A 19,295-nucleotide genomic window follows, 5' to 3' on the forward strand; every position below is an offset into this window, starting at 1 on the left:
ATCAAATTGTTGACTGTAGATCTGGAAAGACACTTGGAGACCATATAGTCTAATCCTATCATTTAACAGATGAGGAAATTGAGACCTTGAGAGGAAAAGTGATTTGTCTAAGGTCATACAGTAAATAACAGAAGCAGAATTCATTCATCCATCCATTCATTCACTCATCAAATATTTCTAAGAAGTGAACATTGTTGATTTCCTTGCAGCATTTGAAGGAGACAGCATCCAGCCTTCTTCTGGATGCTCTCCCCTTCCAGGTTTCCATTCCATTATTTGCATCTCTGTCTTCTTTCATCTGTCTCACCAATTCTCCTTAGTCTCCACTGTAGCATATAAACTGTGTCTTGTCTCCTTTGAGTGAATGAATAACTGGGCTCTGCCCTGGCACCTTTTTGCTGCTCTTTTTAAACTTTCCTGGTGATCATCAGCTTCCAAGGATTCAGCTCTTATTTCATTTTTTTTAATATATTGAATTAGATTTATTTATATTTTTTCAAAAGCAGGTGATATAGAGTAGAAGTTCACAGCTCCATACACAATCCAAATTTTGTGTTATATTTTATATGTAGAAGGAGGTTGACCAGGTCAGAACTTCACCAAGATGAATTCCTCTAGAAATATCCATTATGACCCAGTGCCCAATACCTTCTTTCTCCTTTTTCATTAGAATGTAAACTCCTTGTCAACTCTCATTTCTATGCAAATAATGTCCACATCTACATATCTAACCTTCATCTCTTTCCCAAGCTTCAAAATCCATTGTCCTCTCAATTCCAATTGCCTATGCAACATTTCCTTCTAGAGGTTTCATAGGCATCTCATACTCAATGTGTCCAAAACAACTCAGATCTTCCCTCTTAAGGCAATGCCTTTCCCCAACTTTCATATTTTTATTCAGGGAACCACCAATCTTCTAGTGACTCAGAGTTATTATTCCTCACTTCCCCCCACATCTTGCACATCTAATAGGTTGCCAAGGCTTACTGAGCCTACTTCTACACATTTTGTATATCTATTGTCTTTTCTCAACTAACTTTACAATCACATAAATTCAGGCCCCCATCACTTCTTACCTAGACTATTGTAATAGGTTCCTAACAGCTCTCTCTGCATCTAACCCCTCCCCTTCTCAATCCATCCTTCAAATCATGGACAAATTGATATTCTAGAAGCACTGGTCTGGCCATGTCACTCCCCTGTTCATGAAGCTTTGATAGCCCCCTTCTGCCTCTAAGATAAAATATAGACTATTCTGTTTAGCATTGAAAACTCTTCACAATCTAGCTCCTATCTATTATTTTAAGCTAATTTTACAGTATTCCCCAGTACACACTTGAGGGAAGTCAGGGTGGAGATGAGCAGGAGAGTGAAAGGTGAGAGAATGGCAGCTTTTTCTAGTTTTGCTACCCAGTACAGTAGAGATATAGAGTCATGACTTAAGAGATCACTGGAACAAGTGAAGGTTCTTTAAGGATAGGAGAGATCTACTATATCTGGAAGCAACAGAAAGGAGCTAATAGATAGGGAGAGATTGAAGAGGTGAGAGTGTGAATAATCAAAGGCATGAGATTCTGGATGAATTGGAAAGGGGGGGAAATCACTGGAATTAGGGGCTTGGAGGGCACACTAACATATCTCTTCCTAATGAGGAGAAGGGCTCCTTCTTTCTAAGAAATTTGAAGAAAGAAGAAGAGAATGGAACATAATGTGGAAAGGTTTTGATTGTAGAGTAGGTGATAAAAAGAAACTCATGACTTTCAATTTTCTCAATAACCACAGACATCAAGGATCTCTGCTGAGATGTAAAGATATTGGTGATATAGAGTACTTGTGTAGAGAAAAGAAGGTTTGGAAAAAGCCTAAAGCAGTAAGGGCCCACTTGAAATTACATAACATAAATTTGGGCAACTAGGTGGTATAGTGGATCGAGTAGGTGCTTGGAGTCAGAAGACTCATCTTCCTGAGTTTAAATCTGGCCTCAGACACTTACTAGCTATGTGACCCTGGGCAAGTCATTTAACTCTATTAGCCTCAGTTTCCTCATCTGTCAAATGAGCTGAAGAAGGAAATGACAAATCACTCCAGTGATATTTTTTTTGCCAAGAAAACCCCAAAAGTGCCATGAAGAAGCAGACCCACTGAACACTATTAAACAAAAGCAACATAAATTTGTAGAGTACCCAACTGATGCCATTGTTTGACTTCCTCCATTCTTCTGCAACACTGTTCAGAAGCACATAAAGAGAAGTGGAAAAAGTTGATGGTGAAAGTAACCCAAATATGAGAATCTTGAGTGTTAAAAGGAAGAGAGCACAAAGCATCCACGGGTAGAGAGCAGTGGTTAGCTATCAGGCCAAGACCAGGGTGGGAGGAAAAGTGTCACAAGAACAGGAGGAAAAGATTTGGAGAACGGGGAGGGCTGATCAGACTGGAAATTGCAGTGAGGATGAAGAATAGGAATGAAGCAGAGGGAGAGTTAGAAGGTGTATCAGTAAGCACCCCAACATACATGAGGGGGCTCTATCACAGGTTCTTAGATCTGCATTTATAAAAGGAAGGGCAACTTTTAAGGGGTCAACAATCACTTTATTTACTTTCAGACACACCTTTTTATCTTTTGCATTTCCAAAGCTACCAAGCCTATTTATTCAACAAAGAGAAAATACAGAGACATAAAAGGGGGGGGGGGGTGATGCTTACTGGCTTCCCAGACTCCAGTCTGCCACACAACCTTCTTCCAAAACTAAGTCCCAAACGAAACCTCCCCTCAGAGTATATATAGTCTTTTCAGAGCCTGAGGGCATGACCCCTCATGACCCAGTACCTCATTAGCAGTCAGCAAAAGGTGTGAGTTTTCGTAGGAAACAAGACTCCCCTCCCTCAATAGCCCTACCTGAGGCCTATCAATGGGCGGGAAAGATTTTTAACTCCCGTTACAGAAGGATTCAAAGTTATGATTAGAGAGAGGAAATTTCGAGTTTAGGATCAGGGAAGGTTATGCCTGGGGGAGGGATCTTGGGGATGACCATATCTATGAGGCAATCTGAGGCACAATCTGCATTGTGAGAGTTAAGTGGATTGATGAAATAGTAGGTCAAAATGTTTGAGAGAATGTCAATATGCATATCGATGTTTCCGAATATGAGGACGGGAGATGGAATAGAGAGGAAATTCTTTGAGACAGGAGAGAGAATGACCTAAGAGCTCATAGTTGACTATATCTAGAGGGGATGACACAGATGGATAGAAGGAACCTCAAAGAAGGGGAAGTTGATGAGTGATGGTGGTGGGGGAAGCATCTAGGAGAGTCAATGGGGAACAAGGATCATGCTTCCTCCTCCTCCTCCTTCTGTATGTACACATGCTCAGCATGTCAGGAAGCATGGAGAGGGTAGCATTATCTTCCAAGAGGAGTCAGGTTTCCATGAGTGCAGGAAGAGCCATCAATCAGCATTTATTAAGTTATTATTATGTTCCAAGCACTGTGCTAGGCACCAGGGACACAAAGACGGAAATAAAATAACCCTTGCCCTCAAGGAGATTATCTTCTAATAGGGAGAGGACATCATGAATATATCTACACACACACACACACACACACACACACACACACACACACACACAAACATGCAGGGCTCAATGAATAGAGCACTGGCCCTGGAGTCAGGAGCACCTGAGTTCAAATTCATTTCTCAGACGCTTACTAGGAGGTTAAGTCACCAGGGTTATAAGATTGGGCATTTGGGCCAGCAACTACTCAGTCATTGGGTTTCCAGGGGCCTGAATGAACAGGCCTCTATCTCCTTTGCCTCACTGTAAGACAATGGGTAATGCTGCATACCTACAAGACCTATGGAAACCTTATACACTTAGCTCTCAGTTGGGCCTGGCATTTAAGGTTCTGATCTTGAACAGGTTCCTGACTTGACAGATGTGGCACCTGTGTGTATGATGGTTAAGGAGTGTTAAGGCTTTACTTTTCTTGTCTTATAATAGGTAGACACAGATAATATCTTTTTTTTTCTCTTAAGGCTATAGGTTCTGAACAGATGAGGCCTTATTCCAGTGCCTTAGAGAGGCCTGGATAAGAGCTCTACTTGTCTTCCCAAGGCACAGTCCTGGGGCAGGGGGGAGCTTTACATATCAGTCCTGCCTGAGCTGTTGGCGTTTACAGAGAACTGAGTCACTGGTATTTACCCTCAACTAGTAATGAGAGTTACCGAATAGGGCAGGTTCCAGTTCCATATCTGGGAGCCTACTGCAACCAACTTTGCCACCATTTATCTGGCTGCTCAGTGTTAACAGATGGCTGAGGTATTCCTCTCATGTTCACAGAGTCAAGAAAGAACAGATAATTCCTCCACACACTGCAGGATATACAAGAGCAAGGAACCCTCCAAACCCAGGTCCTGAGATGGAGTAGAGTTGGGTTACCTCCCCTCAACAATGGGGATGGTGCAGAGCACTGGCTTCTGAATCAGAGGGCCAGAGTTCAAAACTCACTGCTGATACCAAAACACACTGCCCATGTGACCTTGGTCAAATCACTTAATTTTCCCAGGCCTCAGTTTTCTCATCTGTAAAATGGTAGAATGGCACCAGATGGCTTCTAACATCCCTTACAGCTCTATCTCTGGGATCCTTAGAGGAGAGGCCATAGAGACCCAGAGGGACTGCTTTTTCTATGGTAGGACCTTCCCACCTGAAAATCACAGAGAGATGTTGTAATGTAGTATCTGGGATGGAGTGCTGGACTTGAGAATTAGGAAGAGCTGGGTTTTAATGCCACCTGCAACACTTCCAAGATGTGAGACCCCATGCAAGTCACCTCATCTCAGCCTCAGCTATCTTATTTGTAAAATGGACATAGTTGTTGTGATGATCAAACGAGATGGCATATACCAAGTACAATAGAAATATCAACTGATCTTAAATGATTTATGTAATTTTTATTAGGTGCTATTATTGTTGATGTAATTATCTTAAGAAGAAAGTAGGTGGGGAAGGGACAAAACATTTATTGAGTGCCCAATCTGTTCCGGGCACCTTGCTGAGCAAATATCATCTCCTTTTGATGATCTGGTGCTGTGTAGCCTGGGGGCTCAGAACCCCAGTTAGTTATGTTGTAGAAGTCATTTGTGGTTGATTAGGAGGTGTATTTGATTATCTCTGAGGCCCCTTCTAACACTTGGATTCTAAGGTCCTTCTGAGCCAGGCCCAGCTCATTTGAAGGGAGGGAGGATGGGGTAGACTAGATAACTTTTCATTGCCAAGATTCCACAGCTTTATGATACTCAGATGTGAGGGCAACTTCCTGGATGTTCCTATGGCTCAGGGATAAAGAGGAACATTGTGTTCTCCTTAGATTTAAGTGTTATCAGTGCAGCAGTTCACATGACCCTAGGAATGGAATGAAATCAACGGTACAGCATACCGTGCTGAAGGGAGAGAATGTTTTCTGCTCACAGTCTAAATCTGTTCCCTGACAGACCTATACAAAATTAAGAAACATGGGTTCTCATCCTAGCTCTGCCACCATCTTGTCATGTGATTTTTGAATGCGATACTAAGCCTTACCCCATGTATCTCAAAGGGTTATTGTGAGGATAAATGAAATAAGGGATTAGGAATCTGGAGACCAGATGCTAGCAACCTCATCCTTTGTGACCTCATCACTTCCCCCTCAAGCCTTTGTTATTTTGTTTGTAAGAGTGACAGGATTGTACTTGATCTAAAAGGTCTTTTCTAGACCTAACATGCCAGTATTTCAAGTGGGTTGGGACTCAAATAACAAATAATTATTAAGGTTCTAGGCCCTGTGGATACAGAGAGAGGGAGATGAAAGTCTGCCTTCAAGGAACATACAATCAATCAAGAGAGACATGTACATACATAAATATACACAAAATAGAATAAAAACTTGGAGTGGAAAGGGACCCCAGAAGCTCAGTTGATAGAGCTCTGGACCTGAGTTCAAATCTGACCTCAGACACTTACTAGCTGTGTGACCTTGCGCGAGTCACTTAACCTGTTTGCCTCAGTTTCCTCATTTGTAAAATGGGGATAATAATAACCCTTACCTCCCAAGGTTGTTGTGAAGATTAAATATGATAATAATTGTAAATTGCTTAGCACAGTGCCTGACACATAGTAAGGGCTATATAAATATCATTATTATGGAAACTGAGACCTAGGGAGGCTAAGTGACATTTCAAGGGCAGTCAGTCACTAAACACGTATCAAGTGTTGGGCTCTGTGCCAAGTGTTGGCGATGCAAAGAAAGGCAAAATTCAGTCCCCGCCCTCAAGGAGCTCACAAACAAAATATAAACAACTATGTACAGACAAGGTATTTGCAGGATCAATTGGGGCATTCAACAGAGGAAAGGCACCAGCATTAAAGGGAATGAAAAAAGCCTTACCATGGAAGGTAGGATTTTAGGTGAAACTTGAAGGAAGCCAGGGAAAGCTGAAGGTGAAGATGAAGAGGGAAAACATTTAAGATATAGGAGCAGCCAGTGAAGTTTCTTATTTGAGAACAACAAGGAGGTCAGTGTCACGAGGTCACAGGATATGTAGGGGTATAAGATGTAAGGAGATTAGAAAGGTAGGGGAGCACAGGTAGTAATGGAAATGGACCCCAGAGACCATCAAATTCATTCATATCATTTTATTGAAGAGAAAACTGAGACCCAAGGAGGTTGCGACTATTCAAGGTGGCACAGGTAGCAAGATCCATAGGTGGGATTTTGAACTTAGACCTCTCTCTCCAGAGCTGACTTTTTTCCCATTCTACCACAAGGTGGGTTTTGGGTTTTGTTTTTATCAGGAAAAGGCATTCTAGCTGGGAGGCGTGGGAGAAGTGTTATTTAGAAGACTTCACTTGAGATGAGCTTTGAAGGATTGCAGGGTTTCTAAGAGGCTATGATTTTGAGGGAGGGACTTTCAGGCATGGGGGACAGCCTATACAATGACATAAATGAATTGTGTTCAGTTCAATAGCAAGGGCAGTTTGGCTAGACTATGGGATGTGTGAAGGGAAATAATATAAAATGGAACTGGAAAGGTAGGTTGGAGTCAGGTTGCGAAGGATTTTAAATGCCAACCAGAAGAATTTGTACTTGATCCCAGAGGTAATAGAGAACTGATAGAGTTCATGAAGCAGAAGAGAGATGTGGACAGATCTGCACTTTAAGGAAGAAATGATCCTAATTGAAACATAGTACAATAGAAAAGCATGTTGGAATGGGAGGCAGAGGGCTAGGCTGCTGGGGCAACACTTAGACTGTCCCTCTGTTACCCTTCATTCTCACTACTTGACCAATTTCATTCCTCCTTTTCTGGTTATTCATGACTTAGATGACGTTTTTCTACTACTTCTCTCATGCAGGTCATCAGCGGTAATATGATATAGTCTACTTACGCCCCCATAGATCTTTCCATTACCCTCTGAGTCACCTGCAATTTTTATTCTGCTGAGATAGTGGTGTCCCATGACTCAGAGTCATATAACATCACTGGGACAATACTGATGTTAAAAAAATAATAAGATGGGCTTTTTGGGCAGGGAGCATCTTGGAATCCGTGAAAGCACTACGTACTTTCCTAAATGCAATCCAGCCTGCTCTCTTCCCATTTAATTTTGGTCCCAGCTCATTGTTCATCTACTGTGCCTCTCCAAGATAGATGTATTGAAATATGTAAATTCAATTGCCTGCCACAATCTGAGCAATATGTAATCTTCATTCACTTGGATTTTTCTGTGTAGATTCTTAGGCTGATCTCCTTTAAGGGGTAATGGATCTCATCAAAGAGGCACTGTGATGTTTCTAGACTTAATGTAGTAAGTACAATGCCATCTATAAAAGTAGGAGTGTCTGTATAGGGAAATCTCATATATTTGGACTTTGTACAGGACATCCTCCATGATATTTCTTCAGGGCAGGGACTGTATCTTTGCCTTTGCATCCTTGCCTTTGTATCTCTAGTGCTTAACGCAGCCCTTGGAACATATAGGAAGCACTTAGCAAATGCCCACTGACTGGCTGTCTGACTGTCTTTAAGAAAGAAAAGGGATCAGACATTTATTAAGTGCCTCCTATATGCCATACATTGTGTGCTAAAAGCTTTACAAATTTTATTTCAATAGAAATATGTTTTATAAAATTGCTTACCATCTTAGGGAGGGGGAGGTAAAGGAGGGAAGGAGTAAAATTTGGAATTCACAATTTTTAAAAAGTGAATGACATTATTTCAATTGATAAATCAAAGATTGCCACTTGTCATAAGATCATAGCCTTAGCAAGTACCTGGGGCAGAATCTGAACCCAGATCTTCCTGACTCTAAGTCCAGTGCTCTATCAACTGTATCACCTAGCTTATCTTTGGCAAGCACACACACATATATATGTATTTATGTGTATATATGTACATACACATATGTGTTTACACACATATTTATGTATGTGCATATATACACAGATGCATACATACATCTATGTACACATAGATGTGTGTGTATATATACATATATGCATATAAATATATATAATTGGATGCCTTTTGAATGCATTTGTTGTTTTTTAATGAGGTGTTAATGAGGATATATGTAAAATTCTGCATTTTCTTTGTTAAATATTTTATTGATGTAGCTTATTTTTACACAAGAAATAATTTCCCACCAAAACCCTAGGTCCCTAGTATCTTCTCTCAGCTTCCCAAAAGTTAAGCAAAACTGCCTGTTACAGCAATATATCAACTGAATATTCATATCTGAGGATGTAACAGTCTGTAATTGTAGGTTACCCCTATTTATTTCCTCGGTTCCAATTAGTTTAATTATCATCTCCACACAGATGTATTCTAAATCTATACAGTACACGCAGCCCTGATTTTTTCCTGAATTCCAGTCCCACATTGCTAATTTCCCATGGGATGTCTACCTGAATGTCACACCAATATGTCCAAAGCATAATTCATTATAATGCTCCCAAATGTTTTCTCACTTCAAACTTCCCTATTTCTATTGAAGGCACCACCATCCTTCCAAGTCACTCAGGGTGGCAACCATCTCAGTCATCCCTTTACTCCACCACATCCAGTCTTTTGCTATGTCTTATCACTCATGTCCACAGCATCTCACACTTATCCCCTTCTATCCCCTCACACAGTACTCTGTCATCATCTCTTGTCTGAATTCTTGTAGGACTGTCCTCATTGGCCTTCCCACTTTCTTCGCTTTCCATGCCCCACACAGCTGCCAAATATTCCTAAAATATAGACAAGGCCATGTCATGCCCTACTTAAAGATCTTTTGTTGGATAAAGTACAAACTGTTCAGACTGGCATTTTAGACCCTCCATAGTTTGGTTCATGTCTCTTTTCCAGTCCTATTTCTTATTTATTTCCTTCACTGACATTCTGATCTAATCAAATTGGCCTGCTAGCTGTTCCCCACAGTGTTTCTCCATCTCCTGTGTATGTACAGGTTGTTCCTTCGTGTCTGGACAGCACAACCTTTTCACCTCCATATCATCAAATCTTGATCTTCCTTCAAGGCACAGCTGAAATACGAGGCTTTTCCTGATACTGTCAGTTGTAAGCACTTTCCTCTTCTCGAAGTTATTTTGTACACACATTGTATTTGTTTTCTACATATCATATTTGCTCTTTTGGGGTGGAAATTGTTTCTTTTTTGTCTTTGTATACCCAGCACCACGCACAGTGCCTTGCACATGGATAAGTGATAGAAATTGTACTACCAATACTACAATTTATATCATTAGAATTGCCCAGAGCACTGAAAAGTTAAATGATTTACTTCGGGGCTAGGCAGCCAATATTTGTCAAAGATGAGATTTGAATCCAGGCCTTCTTAATTCCAAGGCCATCTCTCTATCCACTATACTTTGCACCTAGAGAGAGCTTAATAAATGTTTGTTGATTTGAATTGGATCTTTCCTGGATTTAGGGGCAATTAGGTGGTACAATGGATAGAGCACCACTACAGGAGTCGGGAGGACCTGAGTTCAAATCTCACCTCAGACACTTGACACCCGCTAGCTGTGTGACCTTGGGCAAGTCACTTAACCCCAATTGCCTCATCCTGGGTCATGTCCAGTCATCCTGATGAATATCTGGTCACTGGATACAGATGGCCCTGGAGGAGAAGTGAGGCTGGTGACCTGCACAGCCCTCCCTCACTCAAAACAAAGCCAAGTGCAAGTCATGTCATTATTTCTCTGATGACATGGTCTTCTTTGGCAACAAAGGACAAACACACACCTGGATTTAGTTGACTTTAAGTGTTGTCCTTGTTTAAGTTCTTATGTATATTACTGTGCTGATTCTGTCTCTCAATATCAATTTCTATACGTTTTCCCACAATAATCTGATTTCCTTCTAATTGCCCTTCAGTAATATTCTATTCTAATCATGCACCACTATTCCCCAATCAGTGGGAAATTTTGTTTCTAGTTTTTTGCTATTACAACAAAATATTTCTGTACATAATCCAGTACATATGGGCACTGTGTTTCACTAATTAATGTTTTTGGAATAGATAGCTACTATCTCTGAATGAAAATCTGTGCATCTAACTTACTTTTCTTCCCTATTTCCCAATCTTTTTCTAGAATAATTGTTCTACTTATAGCCTCACCAACAGTATTTTAGGGTATCTCTATTTCTATATCCTGTCCAAGATGGGCAATTTTCATTTTATACCATCCTTATCAACTTGTTGTATGACTGATGGTATAGAATGGTTGTGATCAGCATCATTAGAAATAGAACTCACATTGATAAGATAGCAGAACCCCTGAAATAGCAAATTATAGTTCCAATTGTTTTAATTTGTATTTCTGTATTAGAGTTAAACCATTTTAAATGGTTGTTCATAATTTAAATTTCTTCCTTTGAAAACTTTGTTGTTGTTCTTGTTTTCTTGTGACTACTTATCTAGTGACTTTGGTCAGATTCTTGATGCAGTTTCCCCCCCCCCCCCCCCCAATCTATATCTGGTTTTCCAATTCTAGCTGAATTGGTTTTATTCATATAGTGTTAAAATTGCCTATTTTATTTTTGTATTTTCTTCTATTCATTAATTTTATCTTTTAAAAATTTCTACTCTTTTACAAAGTCCTGCTCTAGAATTTCACTCTGGTATGGGTAACTGATTTTGACTTAAAAAGAATGCTGTCAGAGAGTAAATTCTGGTAAATTCTACCATGCTATAATTCTTCAAGTACAGTACTGGTAATAGACTCAATCTGGTTTCTGAGGGCCAGTCTATTACTAGTCTCTCCCATAAACTGACCATTTAATGATGAAGTATTGAGACCATAGCAACCCATGAAACAAAGGAAAATACAAAGCACAAAGTGACCTTGATTCTGGTATGTCCTCCTACCACTTCCTCAATAAAGGTGGCAGAGTGCTGAAAAGGTGTCATAGGATGCTAAGAATCACATAATTTTTGTACCATCTATAAACTTTAACTTAAATGTCGGCATTCTAAATGTTGGATACTCATTCACTAACAAATGAGTAGGCTTACTACTGGAGGAACTGAATTCTATCAATCTGGACATTCTTTCTATATATGAAACCAGAAAAAAAAGAAACAAGTTGGAATTAAATGGAAAGATTCCTTGCCAATCCTCCTTGAACAGACAAAAAAAGTGTTGGAAGAGTCATGTTTTTTTAAAATAAGTTTTTATTGATGGCTTTTGTTTTTGTTTAGTCATTTCAGTTGTGTCTGATTCTTAATGATGCCACTTAGGGTTTTCTTGGTAAAAAATAGTAGAGTAGTTTGCCATTTCATTCTTTAGCTCATTTCACAGATGAGGAACTAAAGCAGTGTTAAGTGACTTGCTCAGGGTGTCTGAGCTTCTGACTTTTTTACATTATCCTCCCAATATCTCTTCCCCTCAAAGAGAGACATTCCATGTGACAAATGGCATTTTTAAAAGATTAAAAAAGGAAAATGAGGGAAAAGATCAACATAACTAATTAGTACATCAAAAATGTCTAAAAGTAGTTTGTTGTGCAGTTGTGGACCTCCCACTTCAGCAAAGGTGGGAGCTTTTTCTCATATCTCTTCTTCCAAATCATGCTTTTTCTTTTTAAAAATAAATTTTTGTTAACGTTCTTCTTGTTTGGCACCGCATTTCCCCAGATATCCTTTTTCCTTCCCTTCTCAGAGAGCCATTCCAAATGATAAATAATACTTTTTAAGGTATAAACGAAAGGAAAAGGTAGAGGAAAAATCAGCACAACTGATTAATACATTGAAAAAATCAGAAAATGCATGCAATTTACAAGACTTGGGAACCTCCCACCTCTGAAAAGAATTGGAGTGGGAGTATCTTCCAATATCTATTTTTTGAGCCTTTTTAAAAAAATAATTTTGCAGCATTCACTTATGATTCTTTTTTCAGGTTGTTTTTTCTACTTGCATCATTGTGGTCGTTGTGTATATTCTTTTCTTGACTCTGCTTGCTTTACTCTACATCAGTTCATGTAGACCTTTCCATACTTCTCTGTATTTGTTATATTTGGCATTTCTTTTAGCACATTAATATTCCAGTATGGTGGTGTTAAACTCAAATAGAAATGGATACCTGCGTGCTGCATATTGACTTAGAAAATCATAAATCAACATTATTGGTGTTGCATTGCATTTTATTTATTTTGTTGAACATGTCCTAATTTACATTTTAATCTGGTTGGGGTTGCAAATTTGACACTTCTGTTCCATTGCATTTATATGTCATGTAAACAATTTGTTTAGCCATTCTCTAATTAATGGATATCTATTTTCTTTCCAATTCTTTGCTATCTCAAAAGAGTGAAATATTTTGGTAGATATGGGAATTACTTCTTATTAATTATCTCCTTGGAATATAAGATTAGTAGTGGAATCTCTGTGACAAAGAGTATAGGCATTTAAGTTACTTTATTAGAATAATTCCAATTTGCTTTCCAAAATGGTTATACTGATTCATCACTCCACTAATATGGACTAGGGTGCTTATTTTCCCATAACTCCTTGAACATTGACTATTTCCATTGTTAGATGTCTTTGCCAATTTTCAGAGTTTGAGGTAAAATCTGAGGGTTGTTGTGATGGGCATTTTTCTTATTATTAATGATTTGAAACATTCTTTCATATAGTTATTAATCGTGTGTGAATCTTCTTTTGAGAACTGTTTGCTAATATCCTTTGACCACTTATCTTTGGAAATTAAATTTTGGTCATATCTATCTGTTAAATGTATACACACATATGTATGTATGTATTTCAAAACTTTATCTGAGAACTCCAACACAAAAATTTTTCCTCCATCCAGCTTCTTCCCTTCTTATCTAGGACACATTAATTCTTGTTTGTACAGAAACTTTTGGTTGCATTCAAAGTTATCTATTTTATCTTTTATATTTGCTTCTATCCCTTGTTTGTTTAAGAATAAATCTCCTAAATCATAACTGTAAATATGAATGGGGTGAGTTCACTGATAAAACAGAAGCTAAAAGCAGAATGGACTGGAAATCAGAATGCAAAAACATGTTGCTTACAAGAGACACTTGAAACAGAAAGACACACACAGAGTTAAAATAAAGGGCTGGAGCAGAATTGAATATGCTTCAGCTGAAGTAAAAACAAACAAAACAGGGTAGCAATCATGATCTCAGACAAAGCCAAAGCATAATAAGCCTAATTAAAAGAGATAATCAGGGAAACTGCAGTATGACAAAAGGTACCATAGGCATTGAAGTGCTGAAGGGTTCAAGAGTGGAAAAAGCTTAAGAAGCCCTTAATAGACAATGAAGCAATACTATTAAAATATTTTACAGCAAGTGTCTCTGAGAAAGGACTTATTTCTCAAATATATACTGAATATAGCACTGAATCAAATTCATAAAAATAAGAGCCATTCCTCAATTAATAAATGTTCAAAAGATATGAACAGATAGTTTTCAGAAGAATTCAAAGTACATATAGTAATATGAAAAAATGTTCTAAATCACTAGTGAGTAGAGAAGTGAAAATTAAAACAATTCAGAGGTACTGCCTCACATTTATCAGATTGGCATGACAGAAAAAGAAAATGACAAATGCTGCAGAGGATGTGGAAAAATAAGTACACTAATGTACTGTTGGAGTTGTAAACTGGTTCTGCCATTCTGGAGAGCAATTTGGAACTATGCACAAAGGACTATAGAGCTGTGTACCCTTTGCTTTCGTTCAGAAATACTGCTACTAGGTCTGTATCTCAAAAAGATCAAAGAAAAGGAAAAAAGGACTTGTATGTACAAAAGTATTTATAGCAACTCTTTTTGTGGTGGAAAGGAACTGGAAATTGAAAGGATTTCATTGAGTAAGAGATAGTTGAACAAGTTGTGGTATGTGATTGTGATGAACTACTAGCATATAAGAAATGAAGAGGAGGCTGATTTCACAAAAACATGGCAAGTACTCTATGAACTGATACAAAGTGAGAAGAACTGGGAGATCTTGCATAGTAATAACACTGTTGTAATGATGATCTACTGTAAAAGACTTTGCTCCTTTGATCAATACAATGATCCAAGACAATTCCAAAGGACTGAAGATGAAAAAAAGCTATCCATCTACAGAGAGAGAACTGATAAATTCTAGATTCAAATTGAAATATAATTTTCTCACTAGCATACTCATTTTTATATTTTTATATTTACATATTTTTATATTTACCTTTTAAAATGTATTTTTTGTAACATTTTGTAACATTTCATTTTCTAATCCACTCTACCAGTTTTTTTTGGGGGGGGGATTATTTATTCAATTCACATTACAAGTTACAGGATTTAGGTTTATATTTTCCTCCAATTTTCTCCAATATTTTTTCCAAATCAGGATTCTCTCCCCCTGTCCCCCACCTTGTCCCTGAAAACATAGTACTATGCTTCTTCAGTTGCTTTACCTTAAACTACTCTAAGGCAAACCTATTCTCATCAGGTCTTTTCCCCTTACCCTCAAGCTTCCTCCTCCCCTTTCCTGCACCTCCTTCCCCCACTTGTTATTCCTTTTCCTAGGTTTAAAGTTTTGCTTAATTTATTAATTCCCTTTTCTTTCTCTTATTTATTTAGTAATTTAATTCTTCCTCTCTTTTTCCCTCTCAGTTAAATAACAAGGTGAAATCCCTCTCCTCTCCTCTTGTTCAACTTATTTTGTTCGTTACTTTAAATATTTTCATTTTGATCTTATCTTGGTAAATGGTGTTAGATATTGGTCTATGCCCAATTTCTACCAGACTGCTTTCCAGTTTTCCCAACCCCTTTTTATTTTACCAAATAATGAATTATTATCCCCAAAACTTGTCTTTGTACTTGTCAAATACAAAATTGGTATATTTATTTGCTACTGTAAATTGTTAATCTCCTCTGTTCCACTCTTATTTCTTAGTCAGTACCAGATAGTTTTCATAATTATAGCCTTAAAATATAGTTTAAGATCAGGCACTGATAAACCTCCTTCTTTACATTTCTTTCCTTAATTCTTTTGACATTCTTGAATTTTTGTTCTTCCAAATTAATTTTGTTATTGTTTTTTCTAATCCAGTAAAATAATTTTTGTTAATTTGAGATGGCTTTGAATATATAAATATAAATATATAAATAAATATATATGGCTTTGAATATATAAATATATTATATATATATATATAAATTTAGGTAAAATTGTCAGCTTTTTTTATATTGGCTCTGCCTACCCATAAACAATTAATATATCTTCACTTAATTAAATGTGATTTTATTTGTATAAGAAGATTTTAAAATATATTTTTGTTCATATAGTTCTTGGGTTTGTTTTGGGAGGTATACTTCCAAGTATTTTATACTGTCTAGATTTATTTTAAATGCAGTATCTCTTACTATCTCTTGCAAACTTTTGTTTGTGATATATAGGAATGCTGATGATTTATGTGGATTTACTTTATAGTTGCTACTTTGCTAAAATTATTAATTGTTTCAACTAACTTTTTAGTTGAATCTTTGGGATCTTCTAAGTATATCATCCTATTGGCTGCAAAAAGAGATTGTTTTATTACTTCATTCCCTATTCTGATTCTTTGTGTTTCTTTTTTCTTCTTTTATTGATATTGCTAGGATTTCCAATATAATATTGAATAATACTGGTGATAGTGAGCATCCTTATTTCACACCTGATCTAACTAAGAAGCATTTTAGCTTATTCTCATCACAAATGATGCTTGCTGATGTTTTTAGGTAAATGCTTTTTTTTTATCAATTTAAGGAAAAATCCATATATACCTATGCTTTCAAATATTTTTTAATAGAAATGAGTGTTGTACTTTATCAAAAGTTTTTTCTGCATGCATTGATATAATCATATGATTTTTTTTTTACTTCTGTTACTGATATAATCAATTTTATTAATAGTTTTTCTTATGTTAAACCTTCCTTGAATTCCTAGTATAAATCCCACTTGGTCATAATGAGTAATCTTCATAATATATTGTGGTAATCTTTTGGCTGGTATTTTATTTAGGATTTTGCATCCATATTAATTTATGACATGGTCTATACTTTTCTTTTTCTATTTTTCCTCTTCTTGGGTTAGGTATCAGTACCATATTTGTTTCATAAAAAGGAGTTTGATAGGATCCTGTCTTTGGTTATTATTCAAAGTAATTTGTTCAATATTAAAATTAATTGATCTTTAAATGTTAGATAAAATTCACTTGTAAATCCATTTGGTCCTGCTGTTTTTTCTTAGGAAGCTCATTTATGGCCTGTTTAATTTCTTTTCCTAAAATAGGTCTATTTAGATATTCTATTTCCTCTTCTGCTAGTCTAGGCAGTTTATATTTTTGTAAATATTCTTCCATTTCTTTCAAATTACTAAATTTATTGCCATATAATTGGGTAAAATAACTCTTCATAATTGTTTTAATTTTATCTTCATTAGTGGTATATTCACCCTTTTCTATTTTTCTACTGTTTTCTGCTTTATTCTAAAAAGTTTCCCTTTCCCTCATTCTTTTCATTGCTTAGTTTCCCCTTTTTTTATCTATTCTAAACTTTTGTCCTTTGATCTGTAGCTTTTATACCTATTTAGTCCTCAATAAATATATTCCTTATGCAATTAAAGCTTTTTAGTAGTTGAGTTCGTTCTTCTAAATAGTTTCTCTGTTATTATCTTGGACACCTTTTCCTATTGCCCTTCTGTCTTCTTTTATATCTAACTCTTAGAAACACTAGTTCCTACAGGTGATAGAGTACATTTACCCCTGCTAGGGATTTTTTTATGCCCCAGATAATATAGTTTATTATTAATCTTTAGCTACCTCTAGTCATTTTTTCTCAATTTGCCTTGAAATATTCTGGGTCCATGCCCTTCCAGTACCTCCCAGACACCCTGATTCCCCTTTTCCTGCAGCAGGATAAGAGACTGCTCTAAGCATCAAATCTCTACAGATGATTTTCATTGTAAATTCCACATCTACTCTTTTTTCTCATGGGAGTATTTATCAGTAACAGTGATAGCCCTTCCCACCACTAAAACAAGACTTTCAATCCCCCCAAACCTTCCATTTGCCTCCTTACTCATTCTCCTGAAATGCTCTCCATGAGAGACTTATAGTTATCCCTTCCACATTGCTACTTTCCCCTTTGTGGTTTAGATATATCACATATCAGATTAAAAAATCAAATGGGAATTTTTTGGGAGGTTTGCAGAAGCCACAGATGGCACATGAAGGTCAACAGATGACACAGAAAAGGTTTAGAAACTTGCAAATGCTATATCTATATAGATAGATATATTCATATATACGTATATGTATGTATACACACACACACATATATATGTGTAGTATTGTATAATATCAGCATGTTTGATCTTTTAATACCATAATGATTCAGACTTCTTCTCTGGTACAAAGGGAGGGCCAAAAAATTTTAAGCAGATTGTCCAGATCACAGGGTCCCATGTACCTAACCCTCATGATGTGGAAGGGATAACTTTACTTTCTTTTATTTTAGCCTTTGACTTGATTAGAGTATATCACATAGTCCCCTCTATCTTCTTCCTCTCTTTTCCTCTTTTATGTTCCCTCCCACTCTGTACTTTAGTCTAAATTCCATCACCTGCACCCCAAATTAAAAACCCAAACATTGATTTTTCTGTAGTTGAAATATTGTGATGTTTAGTCTGTGATGTTTCAGGACTCTTCCCTTTGATGTGACTTCTTTCACTCTTGTCTCTTTGTGTGTTTTTAAAAAATGCTTTCTTTCTCTTTCTCTCTCACATGTGCACACACACACACACACACACACACACACACACTCACATGCACATTATACCAGATCATATCAGGTATAGAACCATCTCTAACTTGCTACTCTATCATTCAATCAGTCTCTTACTTTGGATAATTCCTTTGTGGTGTCTCCTTTTCATGAAATTTTATCTCTTTCTCTTCTCTTTCCCCTTCTAGGATAATCTAGAGCCTAACCTTACATTCATGTACTTTGATCTCTTTTTGAAAGTCATCTCTTTTGAAAGTCATTTGTAGAAGAGAAAAGACTTGTTTCCACTTTCATATAGCACAACTACTCATGTGACTGTGAAGATTTGCAACATATCCCTTCTTCATATCTTTTTTTGAAGGGCTGTCTCCCAGGAATATCGATTCTTTTTTTTTAAGGAGAGAAACAAGCATTTATTAAGTACTCATTGTGCTCCAGACACTGTGCTAAGCACTTTTGAAATATTACCTTACATGATCATCACAACAACTTTAGGAGGTACATGTTGTTTTTATCTCCATTTTATAACTAAGGAAACTGAAGTCATTAAGTGACTTGCCCAGGGTCACACAGTTAGTAAGTATCCAAAGCCAGATTTCAACTAGAATCTTCCTGACGCCAGGCCCAGTACTCTATCCTCTGTACCACCTACCTTGCTCAGATATGAATTATAAAGTCTTCTTATTCCAAATATAATTTCTTTCTTGATGTCTTCTAAACTATTCTTCTAAATATTCTTCTATTACTTCTTTTTTGTTAAAAAAAAAGGTAATTTATTTATTTTTCAGTTCTCAACATTCACTTCCACAAGAATTTGAACCTCTTTTTCCATTTGGCTAATTCTACTTTTTAAAGCATTCTTCTCCTCATTGGCATTTTGAACCTCTTTTGCCATTTGGGTTAGTCTATTTTTAAAGGTGTTATTTTCTTCAGCATTTTTTGGGTCTCTTTTAGCAAGCTGTTGACTTGCTTTTC

The sequence above is a fragment of the Notamacropus eugenii genome, chromosome 2, assembly GCF_028372415.1.
Source record: "Notamacropus eugenii isolate mMacEug1 chromosome 2, mMacEug1.pri_v2, whole genome shotgun sequence".
NCBI classification, from domain to species: Eukaryota; Metazoa; Chordata; class Mammalia; order Diprotodontia; family Macropodidae; genus Notamacropus; species Notamacropus eugenii.